This window comes from Dipodomys spectabilis, unplaced genomic scaffold (assembly GCF_019054845.1).
Source record: "Dipodomys spectabilis isolate Male_0828 unplaced genomic scaffold, ASM1905484v1 ptg000157l, whole genome shotgun sequence".
NCBI lineage: Eukaryota > Metazoa > Chordata > Mammalia > Rodentia > Heteromyidae > Dipodomys > Dipodomys spectabilis.
The window spans coordinates 7,587,118-7,602,368 of record NW_024870834.1 but is presented as its reverse complement, the minus strand read 5'-3'; positions in this window follow the sequence as shown (position 1 = coordinate 7,602,368).

Here is a 15,251-nt window from a genome sequence, read left to right as displayed (position 1 = left end):
AGTTATATTTTTGTTTGTTTTTTGTCAGTCCTGAATCTTTTTTTTTTTTTTTTTTTGTTGGTCGTGGGGCTTGAACTCTGGGCCTGGTCAGTCCTGAATCTTGAACTCAGAGTCTAGGGACTGTCCCTGAGCTTTTTCACTCAAAGCCAGCACTCTACCACTTGAGTCACAGCTTCATTTCTGGCTTTTTACTGATTAATTAGAGATAAGAGCTTCTCGGATGTCGCTACGTAGGCTGGCTTCAAACTACTCTCCTTTTGAGTAGCTAGGATTATAGGAGTGAGCCCCCAATGTCTAGCTTAGGAGTTATATTTGAAATGAAGGTTTCTATCTCTTCCCAAATATTCTCAACCAGAACGTCTTGGAGCAGAGCCAGAAAATATGCACAACCTTCTCCTCAAGAAATCAATCCTTCTCTATAAGAACATTTGAGAGCCTAGCCTCATAGGACACAGGAGATAGCTCAGAGAAGACACGGGATCTGGATTGGATGAGAAGGACTTGCAGTCCCATGAGATCAGCACAGCATAGCTTTGTGCATTCATCTTGGCTGGGCACATTGCCACAGAAACACTGACTCCCTCCAAGGGTGCCCTTGTGACCTCCACCATTGTGACACTGGGTGCCATCTCCCCTCTACTCCCTGCACAATGGAGCATTTCAGTTCCTATTTCTCACACCCTCTTGAGAGTTAGCTCAACTTAATAATAAATATCAAAGCTATGTGCAACTATGTGAGCTACTTTGAATATACAAAGCTAACCACTGTGCCTGGGTTAGAAACACCTGCTACACTGCAAGATAAAGTAGAAACATAAAGGATGGGGTTGGGATGGAGCTCAGTGGCAAAGTGCTTGCCTAGCAAGTACAACATTAGTACATCCCAGAGTTGTGAACTTCCAGGACCAGGTTGTTAACCTTGACCTACAGACTGGCTTTTTTTTTAACTGGCCATTTTGAGAATTTGTCTTGTCTTTTATCTTAAATACATCTTTTATTCCTTATTTTTCTTAATCATACTGGAGTCTGGATTTAGTACCTCCACCCTTGCTGGGCAGGCACTCTACTACCTGAGCCAGCCCTTTCTGCTTTTGTTATTTTTCAAGTAGGATCTCTCTTTTTGCCTAGACCAGCCTGGAATTCGATCCTCCTATTTATGCTTCCTGTGTGCATGACAGGCTCATGCCACCATATCTAGCTTTTTATGGGCTGAGATGGGTCACATGATCTCTGCCCTAGCTAGCCTCAAACCGTGATCACCTTTACCTCAACTTCCTGAATAGCCAGGTTTGCAGTCCTGAGCCACTGCACCTGCTTTATTCCATTTTTTTTTTAATTCTCTGATTTTGGGATCTTTAGTTGTTCCTAAGGCAGGTTGTCTCTGTGTGCCTTCAACTATGCTACTTGCTTTAATTTTATTGCCTTAAAAACCTTTTTTTCCAAGCTAGGTGCTAGTGGTTCACGCCTATAATCCTAGCTACTCAGGAGGCTGAAATTTGAGGATTGAGTTTCAAAGCCGGCCCAGGCAGGAAAGTTCATGAACTCTTATCTCCAATTAACCACCAGAAAACCAGAAGTGGCACTGTGGCTCAAGTGGTAGAACACTCACCTTGAGCTGAAGAGCTCAGGGACAGTGCCCAGGCCAAGAGTTCAAGCCCCACAACTGACAAAAACAAAAAACTTTCCCCCACCTAATTACACCTCTGTCAGTTACTCAGTAGACTGGAGATCAAGGCCCAAAGAATCTTATCTGTATTCCTCAACTTCAAAACCTGGCTACAACAGCACAATAGCTAACACTTAATTAGGAGCCAAGCACTATGCTAAGCAAATTAAACAACTATTTGAATCTGCCTTTTACAAATGGGAAAATAAAGGCACAGGCTGGTGATGGAAGACTGTCTAGGAATGAGTGCAGAAAAGTAAAACTTACCTAGAGAAGGTAAACCTTGACTTCCCCCCAGCAACTATGCATGGTGCTGACGATGGACTGATATCTCTCAGGCCCTAAGGACCAAAGCACTTTCTATTAGCTTTTGACCCAACCACAAGGGCTCTCAGACATGATGACATAAAGGAGATATTCACCCTGGGTGAGACCTCAAAGAACATAGGATGCTATTTATATAAAATCCAGCCAGCCACAGGACAACTCCAGATTGCCCAGGTGTATGGGCAGTCATGGTTAATTTTCTTTTTTTTTAATTACAGGACTGAGATGGGGGAGCCGTGATTCCCACACTGAAATAATTATGAAAATGTAGATGCTATATATGACAATGTAAAAATCAATTTATACTAGACAGACTTAAATTCTGGAGAAAAGCGATAGAGAAGCGAAATTGTTCATATGTGTAGCATGAATGAAATGTCTCACTAAAAGTTTAAAGGAAGAAATGCAGCTGGATGCTGGTAGCTCACACCTATAGCTACTTGGGCTGAGAGTTCAAAGATCAAGGTTGCTACTAGCCTGGGTTAAGAAAGTCCAAGAGACTCTATCTCCAAAATAACCAGCAAACAAACAAACTAGGTTTGGGGTCATGGCTTAAGTGGTAGATCCACCTGCCTAGCAAGTACAAGACTCTGGGTTTACACTCTAGGAAGAAATACAATGATTTCCACTTCTTAGTACTTTTTATTTCTTAGGGTCACATGGCTTTTTGGAGCAATATCATCTCTTAAAAAAAAGAAAAATTTATTTGAAGTTTAATGATTTCTTCTATTTCTTGTCAGTTATTTTTTCTTTTGAATTCAAGTCAAATTAAATTTAATTACTGTTTTTCAAATGTCAGATATAGGCTCATTCCATCTCACAATAGCTTTTATTTCTATAGCAATCTATTTTTCTAACCATATTCTGATGCCTAAAAAGATGTTTGAAATTATATTCACTCAACATTAATAATGTGTTTCCTGGGTTGAAGGATTTGAGATCTTTTATAACTTTTACATTTTCTTGCAGTGTTTAAAATCCTTATAGAGTGCATGTTTATAAATCCAGTAGAGGGACTTTTCTTTTTTTCTTTTTTTTTTTGTGTGTCCGGTCATGGGGCCTGAACTCTGGGCCTGGGCGCTGTCCCTCAACTCTTCAGCTCAAGGCTAGTGCTCTACCACTTGAGCCACAGCGCCACTTCCGGCTTTTTTCTTTTTGCTTATGTGGTGCTGAGGAATCGAACCCAGGGCCTCAGGCATGCAAGGCAAGTGCTCTACCACTGAGCCATCTTCCCAGCCATAGAGGGACTTTTCTTAAGAAAGGAAAACAAAACAGATCCAGGTACTGGTGGCTCATGCCTATAAGCCTAGCTACTCAGGAAGCTGAGATCTGCAGACTGCAGTCCAAGGCCAGCCCAAGCAGGAAAATCTGTGACACTCTTGTCTGCAGTTAATCAGAAAAGAAAAAAGAAAAAGAAAAATAAGAAAGAAAAACCAAAAGTAGAGCTGTGGCTCAAGTGGCAGAGGGCTAGACTTGAGCAAAAAAGCTTAGGGATAATGTCCAGATCCTGAGTTCAAGCCCTAGGTCTGGCATACAAACACACATAGACATGCACACACATACACACATACACACACACACACACACACACACACACAACACACACACACACACACAGAAGAAGCAAATATACTAAGATACTAAATATTATTAGTTCTGAGGCCTAGATACATGGATAACTCTTAATTGTTTCTTGTCATTATCTATTATTACTATTGGACAGTCTTGGGTTTGAACTAATAGCTTCATGCTTGCTAGGCAGAAGTTCTATTTCTTGAGCCTTGCTACCAACCCTTTTTGCTCTGATTATTTTGACATAAGGTCTCACTTTTGGTTTAGGCTGGCCAGAACAATGATCCTCCTATTTATGTTTTCTTCTGTAGCTCAAGTGACAGGTGTGTTCCAGTATGCCCAGTTGTTTCTGTTGAAAGGGTCTTGCAACACCCCTAGACCAGCCTTGAACTTAAAGCCTCCCTAGCTTCACCTCCCTAGTAGTTAGAATGACAGGTGTGAGGCACTGGTGGCTGGCTAGTTATCTGTTCTTTTTGAATATTCAAAATAAAAATATAAAATAAAATGGGTCAGAAAAAAATCAGACACATTTGGATATGGATATTGGCAAGCTTGTTAACTTTCCCAAGTTTTGGCTTCCAAATCAGGGCAGTGGAATGATATGCCCTCTTTACAGCTGAATCGTGTTGCTTAAAAGATGTAACTTTTTTTTTTAATGACCAGAAGTTCCTGACTCAAAGTAAGCTCTCCATCTCCAACTTTGACTCTCCCCTCAAAGCTCCCTTCTAATCTAAGAGTCACACTGTCAGCTGCCTCATTTCCAGCTGTTCTTGTGCCAACTGTACCATCCACTGTCTCTGCCTCTCTCAGTAAGCACTCCTAAAAGGAGACACTAAATGTGTTTTTAATCATTTATTAAATACGAGTTAATTAAGCTAGAACAAGAATGGCTAGCTTTACTGTTGGGGCTTCATGGCAGCTATTTCCAGCATTTTAGGGCCAAATCTGTGTGCAGCTGTGTTGATCCAATTGCCCAGTCATTTAGCAAACATTTATGGAGCATCTGCCGCCTGCCAGGTGTTTCCTAGGGCAGGGGAGGCAAAAAGATTAAAGAGGAACAGCAGGGTCTTGGTGATTCCCAGACCTTAGACCTTATTCCAAAGCAGGGAACTAGTAAGTTCCCTGACCAAGGTGGGGGGGGGGGGGGCAGGGAGGCGGGTTCAGTGGGTGGTAGAGAGCAACCATGTACCTGAGCATTGGGAAAATGGAGGAGATCGGAAAAGGAGTAGGCTGGACTCGATTGTCAACAGGTGAGGACTGTTTATTGAGGAACAGTGAGGGGTACAGACCTTCCCGCGATTTGGAGGGTGTGCAAAGGACTGGATTTTTGGGTGGGCTTAGATAGGGTTTAACAAGGAAGCAGAAAATTTAAAAAAAAAAAAAGGGAGGGGGGCGCTCTGGTCTCTTGGAGGCCAAGGGCAGTATCCTTGGCCAGGCCCAGGTGGAATGCTCTACCTAAGATGCAGAGGATATTGTCTCCTGGGGATCAAGGTTGGAATGACCTGCCTGCAGACAAGCACGTGAGCACACACCTGGAGCTCTGCCTGACCCTGGGGAATAAGTCAGGATTCAATGCTTCAGACTCCATCTTTAGGTACATAAAAAGATTGGGAGAGGCAAGCCCTTCCCTGAGGACGTAGGTAAGTTCCAAACGCACTCTTCTGGTCTCTCGGTTGCTGTGAATTCCAGGAGATCTATCGTGATCATCTCTGGCTCCAGGATTCTCAGTGGCTTCTCCAGTGGGAAGGTTTCAAGTATTGTTTGTTTCCCTGTTTTGGAAGTACTGGGGTTTGAAGACAGGGCCTCCAAGTTTACTAGGCTCTACCCCTTGAGCCAATCTTTTCTGCTGAGTCTCAGGTTTTTACCTGGGGTAGATTCTTGGACAGCCATCCTTCTTCCATGTCTCCTGAGTAGATAAGATCATAACTTCCCCACCCCCACCCCCATCTTGCCAGGCTTACTGGTTGAGATGGGGAAATCATTAACTCCTTAGCCTGGGCTGCCATCAAACTACCTCCCAGCCTCACCAGTGGTTTTTTGTTTGTTTTGTTTTTGTCGGTCATGGGACTTGAACTCTGGGCTTGGGCACTGTCCCTCAGCTCTTCAGCTCAAGGCGAGAGCTCTACCACTTGAGCCACAGCGCCACTTCTGGTTTTTCTGGAGGTTAATTGGAGATAAGAGTCTCACGGACTTTCCAGCCCAGGCTGGCTTTGAACCGTGATCCTCAGATCTCAGCCTCCTGAGTAGGATTCCAGGTGTGAGCCACCGGCGCCCGGCCTCATCAGTGCCTTCCTGTGTGTTCATGTGTGTGGACCCGCTGTGGGTATGCTCCAAACACACACATGCCATTTTCCGGCTCCTCTCTCTTTCCCCTTCCTTCTTTCTCACCTAGCTTTGTTGTCCTCACCTGGCTTATACCAGGGAACCGCTCGCTCGTTCTCACCTTCGATGAAAAATATTTCATCATAATTCCGTTTCCACTTTCTTCCCTTCCAAGAGAAAAGGGCCTACTGCCTTTTATTTCAATAACTGCCTCTAATTAGCTTCACAGAGGAGAAGAATTCTTTACAATTACTGCTGATGAGGATGTCATTATATATTGTTGTCACAGATCTCCGTTCAAAACAGAGCTGTTAGGAGCGGGAATATCGAGTTACAACTCTTTGTCTTGGATCCTAAACACCTCCCATTTTGTTGATTTAATTTGCTTCTCACATCAAGGGTGGAGGCTGTGGGGTCAAGCATAGCATAGTTTGAAGCTGCTTGTGTACGGCAGACAAGTCTCTTGTTGAACACTTCAAGTACCCAGCCCTGGGGTGGCGAGACAATTGTTCTTGTCTAGAGACACTTGATTGCCTCTTACCAGAAAATATCAAAGACAGTTTGAGCAGATTACCCCTCTATCAGCTCCATTTTCAAAGCCCTGTACTTGATTAGCACCTCTGCGGCCATGACCAGCAGATGTCATGGTGGACAGATAGAGCACTGCTCACCTGCAGGAAGTCGCTTTCTAAGTTTTGTTGTCTAAGTCACAGGGGCAGACTGATTGCAGGACAGGTCTCGGGGTCATTTCTAGTTTGGTCATATTAGGTTCTGTTTCTAACACAAACATTCCCTCAACACACACACACACACACACACACACACACACACACACACACACACACACACACACACACACACACACACACACACCTTACAAGGAGAGATAATAATCAAAGCAGTCCTCAGACCTCATGTGCACAGTGATTACTTGAAGGTTCATCAGCCCACAGGCCCCATGCCAGGTCCCACAGCCCATTCCATGAGCTTGTGAAGCCCCAGTTCCTGTCTTTCTGCATCCCCTGCTTCACCTAAAATAATCATCACAGAGTATGGATCTGGAGTGACATGCACACCCCCAAGGCCCATGTGACATAGGCCCCCAGCCTGTGGCACACTGGGAAGGGGGTAGAACCTTTAGGAGATAGGATCTGATGGGAGGAAGTTAGGTCCTTGGAGCTGTGCCCTTGAAGGCAATATTGTTTTCTAGCTGTTCCTGGCCACCATGAGGAAAACAGCTCCCTCTACCGTGTGCTCCCACCATGATGTTCTGCTATATCACAGGTCCAAAAGCAACAGGGCCGGCAGGCCAACCTCCCAAACTATGAGCCAAACTAAACCTTTCTTCCCGATAAGTTGGTTTTCTTAGTATTTTTATCACAGCAATGGAAAGCTAACACAAAGACAGACACACCAATGGTCAACATCAGGCAACCAGACTGTCTGGGGTCTGGATCAGGCACAGGATCAGTCCGGGATTTGACAATGGACTAGACTTAGTATTCTCCCTTTCTGTGATTGGTTGTAAGTAACACTGTCTCTCAAAAAAAAAAAATTGCATCCATTGCCCTGTCTCCTCATTCTATTATCTCTGGCCCAAGGGACATCTAGCCTGTGGGAAGGACCCTCCATTAATGACAATTCCAAACCTGAACTCTCTCTTTCATAACCCAGACTCAGCTAGAGGAGCCAGGCTCAAGAACACAGCATCAAACTAACAGGAGAAACTCCACCCATGGCAGGCCCGCCCCAAGAGGCCAGCCCTCCAAATTTGTGAAACCTGAGCCACTGACCCATCTTCCTTTCAGAAAAATTCCCAATAGTATATGCAAACATGCTTCTTCAGAGAAGGACTCACACAGAGGAGTGAGGCAGCACTCCCTTCTCCTGGGCCTAGTGATTTCCCTGGATTTGGTGATTTGCTTGCCAAGGACAGAATTTGCAAAGTGTAAGCCAGTAACTTCCTGGAGGAGAGACATGGCTATCCTGGCTGCACCCAAGGGAAGAGAGTTAACCTCAGCAAGGATGCAAGTGGAGTCCACGCACCCCCTGATATGATCCAGTCCCCCGCCCCCTTAGCAGGTTTCTTCTGCTACCCCAATCTTGTCACTGAAGAGCATCTTACAAACCCACAGTGCGGGCTGTTCCACAAAATCCCTGAAAATCAGTCTCCAGGAAGCCAAGGTCAGAAAAGCAAGGCAAGATGTGGTTCTTGGGTTGGATTCTGGAACAGAAAGAAAACCAGTGAAAGCCAAGCAAAGCCTGTAGTTCCATTCATCGCCATGCATCTGTGTTCATTTGTTAGTTCATTTGTACCCATGGTTACCTAAAGTGCAAACATTCAGGAAAACTGGGCAAAAAGTATGGGTCTCTCTCTCTCTCTCTCTCTTTCTCTCTCTCTTTCACACACACACAGTAATAGAGTTTAGGCTCAAGGTGCTGCACTTGCTTGGCAGGTTCTCTATCACTTGAGCCATGCCTCCAATTTCTTTTCCTTTACATTACTTTTCAGATGGAGTCTCACACTTTTTGCCCTGGACCATCTTCAGAATCCATACCTTGGCTCCTCCAGGCTATGCCTCCTGATTAGCTGGGATTACGGGAGTAAACCACCAAGCTTGGCTGATTGGTTGTGATGGAGTCTCACAAACTCTTTTGCACAGACTGGTCACAAATCATCATTCCCCTTATCTTCACCTCCCACTAGCTGGGATTATAAGTGTAAACCACAATACCCTGCCAAGAACTCCATCTTTGTGAGTGACTTTATATTACTTTTGCAGCTTTTCTCTGATTTAAAATTTACCCTAGAATAAGATAGCAATCCAAAGTAAATAAATGTCTGGATGTTTTTACGGCCTCAGGTTCTGTCCTTTGCAAAGGGACTGTGTGAACACACAGTTGCTTTTGTAATTCAAGGGCTTCTTTGGCTGACCCTTGGTAGTTTGTGGTGTTGGGAGCAGACAGAAGCTCCATGTTCCCATTTCCACTATGCTACTATCATGCAGAGTGTTGGAGTCTGACTCCAAACACTGTGAAGCCTGTGGGCATTCATTAGTTACTGGTCAGAATTTCAGAAAAGACATCTCCATCTCAGGGACACGAATTCACCCTTATGGATGAATGCTCAGAGCAAAGGCCAGTCAGACAGGCAGATCCTATGGTCTCACCAGACTTCCTGAGATTTTCTGAGATTCAGACTCTGTAGTTCCACCGATCAAAGGCTGTTTCTGTTATCCCCTGCCCCTACCCCATGCCAATTAGCCATCCTTAAGGGATGGTTCCAGGCTTGGGTTCCTTGGGAGGGGCAGCTACATGCACCCCCTCTTCTCATACTGAATATTGACACTATAACAGGGAGACAAAAGACAGAAAGCATCCTCCACACAGTCTGGAACCTGCTGGGCCTCTTTGTGGATAGCCAGCAGGAAGAGCCAATGACATCAAGAGAGCCAGTGCTCAGGTCCCACAGAGCAGTGATGCTAGGTGAGGGCGCACCCCTGGAGGATGTTTACCGGATGGAGGAGGAAGAAGAGGCTTGGAGCCCAGAGAAGTAGGCTCAGAGGCAGGCATAGAGCCAGACAAGACTGACCGTTTCAGGGAAGCAGGGACTGCATACAGTGTCCCTTGGATTTTCCAGTGATGACTCCCAGGGGTGATCTTGCCTGTGATGTCTCAGGGGCAGAATCTGACTGTAATAGGCTTAGGGAAGTGGGTGGGAAGAGGAGGAAATGTCAAACCCGACTGGGAAGAAGCTAGGCTTTGAAAGGAAGGAGAGAGATGAGATAGCAAATCCAAGGAGCATTGTTGTTGTTGCTGTTTTTAATTTCTCCGTTGGTTTATTTCTTTTACTGGGTCTGATGACGGTAGTCATGAATCACATTGCATGCTTAACCATTTAAAGCCTTGACATCCGGCAGGTCTATCTATGAAATTCCTCTAATGTTAGACACTTTTAATAACTCTAACCTGACAACAGTCACTTCCACCAGCTCCTTATTTGTAAGGCAGAGACCACAATTGCTCCTACATGGATGGAACTTCAAACTAACCGACATTCATCTAAAGAGGACGATATGGCAGCCAGCTGACACTGTGGTGAGGAGGAGGATTGGCCATGCTGAGTGGGGAGGAGGGGTAGATGCTCTGGGGACTCCTTGGCACCTCAGATCGGCCTGTCAGTAGATTAAAGCAGTGCTTACTGGGGTGTCCAGACTCCCAGCCTCCCCCAAACATGGCCCAGGAGAAGGACACATGTGACAAGGCCCAAAGATGACCCCCTCCCCCAAAAGGCCCACTTGTTTTTCAGATGCCCCTAAGGCCTCACTAGCACCAATGAGGAGGCTGGACAGGGGCTCAGGCATTCAGGGAGAATCTTCCAGCTCCGGGGTGGGCTTTGGAGATACAAGGCCCCTCCCTCTTCCAGCCTCAGAAGTCACCGGCTACTGGTCTGGAGGATACAATTTGGTATTTAGCCAGACACCTCTGACTGTAATCCCAGCTACTCAGGAAGCTGAGATTTGAGGCTCACAGTTCAAAGCCAGTCCAACCGGGAAAGTCTGTGAGATTCTTAACGCCAATGAATCAACAAAAAGCTAGAAATGGAGCTGTGGCTCAAGTAGTAGAGCGCTCCTAGCCTTGAGTAAAAAAAACAACTCAGGGACAGCGCCCATGTCTGAGTTCAAGCTCTAGTACCAGCACGCAGTACACACACACACACCATACACACATCACACACCCACAAAAGGTATTTACCCCCCAAGGATAAACAAAAACATTGACAGCACCCAGATGCAGTCTCGGGCCTGATAGGGATTTTGATAGCAGCTCCACTGGGAGCTGAGGGTAAAAACAAAGGCTCACACAAAGAGCAGAGGGCTTGTTGGAAGGTGGCTGGAGCTCGCAGAATCTGGGTTTGCATTTCTCCCAGCCTTCAGCTTCGTAGCCGTGTGACCCTGAGCTATTACTGCAACTGTGGAGATAATCATGGCTGTCATGACACACTGAGCTAACGCAGGTGAAAACACCCAGCACGGAGTGAACCAGCCCAGATGGCAGCGATTACGGCCCCCCGCCCTCACCGAAGAAACACATGAAGGAATAGATGGAGCTGGGGGTGAGTGGATCAGCTCTGCCCTCTTCTGATGTGTCCCTCTCCCCGCTGGTCCTGAGCTCTGGAGGGGGTGGGCTCCATGCTCAGTTCTGTGTGTCTGGCACCCAGCAAAGCACGTGCCCCCGCCGATGCGGGGAGGGGGGTGCATTGGGAAGAAGGGACCAGCAGGGTTCGTGCTCACAGGCGGGTGGTTGGCGGGGTGAAGGGCTACCTGGCTGGTTGCTTGGTTCAGGAAAGCATACTGGCACGTAGCAGAGGACGCAGAGCAGGGCTGAGACTACCAGTGCCTCCAACAGAAACTCAGTGACCCTCCTCTTCCACCCTCATCCCTCATCCACCCCTCCTCCCTTCCTCATTCCTCCATCCTCTGTGGGGCTTTCACAGAGCCTCATGGAATGGCATAGGCAGGTGGGTCCAGGAAGTGCGGATTCAGAGCCCTCCTCTCCCTCCTCCCCTGCACCTGACAGCACTCGGTGTCCTGAATGAAACACAGACCCATCTCAGGGGTACAAAGGCACTACAGAATGCTCATCTTCCCTGACCACGCCCACCAGGAGGAACAGGTGCTGCAAACTTCCTTGGCTTGGGGAAAACTGGGAGCTGTGACTTTCTCCACTTCATTGTCTCTCCTGCTACCACTGAGGATGATATAATTTCCAGCTGTCTGGTCTGGAAAGATTGCAAGGCATTCATCATCTTACTGATCTCCACCTCAATCCCAGGAAGTATGCAGAGGAGGGAGTGAGCCTGAGATGATCTATAATCAATAACAGCCCGCTCTTGCTACCTCCCAGCAGTGGTGAACACAATGAGCCCATTAAATAGCAACTAATTGCTCAGCTAAGCACTCACCATTGGGTCTCTGGAATCAACCTGCTTGGGAATCCCAGGTGGTCTGCTTCCAACCTGTGTGGCTTGGGTCACTGACTTTCCCTTTCTCTCTCTTTTTGTTGTTGTTATTTATTGGTTTCCTAGAGCTACGGTCCCAAATCCCAAATGGGGTGGCTTAAGATAATACTTATGCTATCACTGTTTGGGTAATGAAAAATCCTTTTCTCTTTTTTCCTCTTCTTTTCTTCCTTCTCTTCTTTATTTTCTCTCCCTCTCTTCTTTCTTTCCTTTCTTTTTCTCTCTTTTTTTGTGCTGGCCTGGGGCCTTGAACTCAGAGCCTTAGCTTTTTCACTAAAACAGGCACTCTGCCACTTGACCCAAGCCTTCACTTTCAGCTTTATGCTGCCGAATTGGAGATCAGAGTCTCTCCAATTTGTCTCTTCAGGCTGGCTTCAAACCACAATCCTCAGACCTCAACCTCCTAAGTAGCTAGGATTACAGGCATGAGCACTGGCACCCAAGAGTCTTCCTTTCTTTTCATTTCTTTTCCTTTTCCTACTGGGGATTGAACCCCAGCTTGCGGGGCGAACATTCTTCCTGTTGAGTCACAATTCCCACACCCACCACTCTGGAGTAACAGCCCAGTTATAATTGGAATATTTACCCATCCAACTTAGCTAAGGGCATCTGTAGTGCCTCTATTTCCAAATAAGGTCACAGTCTGAGGTTCTTGAACTTTGAAGGTACTTTGTCCAACCCATCAGGCTTGAATCCAGAGCCTAGGACATTGAAATTGCTCATTACATAGAAGCTGTCAATGTGACTGTACCCATTGTTACCCTACTTTACACAGAGCCTGACTGCCCTGAGCCAGAGTACCATGTATATAGTAAATGCTCAATAAATGCTCCAGGCCAACTAGCTGAAATCCTGAAGGCAGACATCCAGCCTCAGAGCCCTGAGGACCAGAGTAGAACCTTCTGGCCAGAGAGCTTCCTCCCCTGAACCTCTGTTTCCTTGTCTCAGCTCAACTCTGTGCCTGGGAAGAGGGCAGACACACCCGTAAGGGGATGTTTACAATCAATACTGCACACCGCATGCCATGCGTGATTCCCTCCATTGCTGGCGCTGTCTGGCTGGAACTTCTGCTTCCAGCACCTGGCTTCTCAGCTGTTCAAATACCTGGCACTTGGGCTTCCCCTGCCTTTCCCCAGGGCAGTTGCTCTGTCCAGAGAAAGCTTGGCCAAGATAGACGGAGCTGCATTTGTTAACAAACTGCCCCTCGCGTCATCTGCATGGAGACTGCCAGGCACACAGCTGATGTCTCCTGGGAACTGGGGGCGTGCGCATGGACTTCTGGGAGCTGGGGACGTGGTGGCTCTGTTGGCACGTTGAGGGCACATCTGAACAGATCCAGGCCCGGAGTCACAGGTGGGCAGAGGTTGGCTCAGCTGTCAGTCCTACCCACCCCCTCGCCCACAATTCAAGCCCCTAGCTCAAGCATGTGTCTCAGGCAACAGACACGGTCCCTGGCAATCTTGGCTCAGAGGAGGGGATGACTTTTCATTTTTCATTGGAGAGGAGGGAGGAACATAGGAAGAGCTTGATTGACAGACATCGCTGAAGGTATCTTCCCTCCCACCCTTCCAGCACACTCTGCACTTGTGGTCATTTCTAATCAAAAGGACAGCCATGTTTTGGGGAAGACTTTGCTCTGCCTAGAAAGGCTGGGTCAATAGGAAACACAATACGAAGACTCCCAGCACCAGACCCATCCCTCCTGACTCAAAACCCTCCCTCTGGAAGGTAACAAGCAGAACTTCCCTTCTCTCTGTTTCTGCAGCTTCACACAGGCCAGTGTCACCAGGGCTAAGGGCAGGGCTCCTCAGAAAACTGACAGAAGTCCTTTGCTGTCCCCTGTCCACGGCGGAGCAGGTTGCATTCCGGGAGGGCCATCCTTGGTTGAGTGGACAGCTAAGCTCCTGGGCAAGATGCCTGGTGACTCCACTCACCAGATACCGAGAGCATCATCCATCATCCCGAGAAGAAAGCACCCCTCATGCTGCTGGGGGCTCACCCAGGGGTGACATTCCCTCAGTTTGGGAACTCAGTCTTAGTGGGAGGGATTTGTCTTGGTCTCTTGGCCAACACCAATCCACTCAAATGCCACCTCCCTTATGAACTGTATCAGGGTTCTGTCAAGGTCTGGTGGGGACATCCACACGCTGCTCTGTCCCCTGGCTTTGGCTTCATGGTGTCCAGATGTCCTCTCATGACCCAAGTCCCACCCTGGGATCAGCCACACAGACCCCTCCCTTCTGTGGTTCCAACAAAGCCTCTTGGTCAGGACCCACGAGCAATAAGGAGAGAGCCTCCAGCTCATGGGAGAGGGCGGAAGAGCGGACGTACAAGGACAAAGCACAGCAGGCCCTCAGATGCGGTCCTCTATTCCCCACTGTAGGGAGGGAGTCTTCCTTAAGGGAAAGCTGGCATATTCCAGAGCTAATTTTGACTAATTCAAAAATGATCACTGCAGTGGAACTCGGCTGCACTGGTACGGAAATGCACTGGTGCAAGGAGGCAGTGGTACAAAGATGAAGTGGTAGAGGGCTGCCGTGGCACAGGGATGCGGTGGTCTGAGGTCACAGTGGTGCAGAACTGTGTGGATGCAGGGGTGCAGCAGCACCTAGTGCAGGAATGCAATGGTGCGGTGGTGCACGGGTGCAGGGCCGCTGTGGTGCAGGAAGCAGTGATCAGATGATCCGGGGACACATGAGCATGCGGCCATAGATCGCCCCACAGAGAGAGGTTACAGGAAAACTGCTCTCAGCTACTATGCTGGGATTTGAACCCGCCCACGAAGGGGGCCTTTCTGATTACTTCATGTTCCAGAAGTTGCTGCTTTTAGTCAAATAAGGATAACATTGAAAAGGCTGCTTTCTTTCTGCGTCCACTGGTTCCCTTCTTTTTTTTCAGCCTTAAAAAAACATGCTCATTACCAGTCAAGCACCAGAGTCTCACACCTGTTATCCTAGCTACTCGGGAGGCTAAGATCTGAAGATTGTGTTTTGAAGCCAGTCAGGGCAGAAAAGTCCATGAGACTAAGATCGCCAATAAACTACTCAGAAAAAGCCAGACGTGGCACTGGCTCAAAATGGTAGAGCACTAGCCTTGAGGAAAAGAAGCTCAGGGATGGTGCCCAGGTTTAGAGTCCAAGTCCTAGAATCAGCGAAAATACATACATACATACATACACACATACATACACACATACATACATACACACATACACACATACATACATAACACATACACACATACACACATACATACATACATACATACATAAATCCTCATTATCAGTGGAGCTTCTGAGTAGTCCCACAGTGCTGAGGCCCAAGCTGGAAAGCTGAGCAGAAG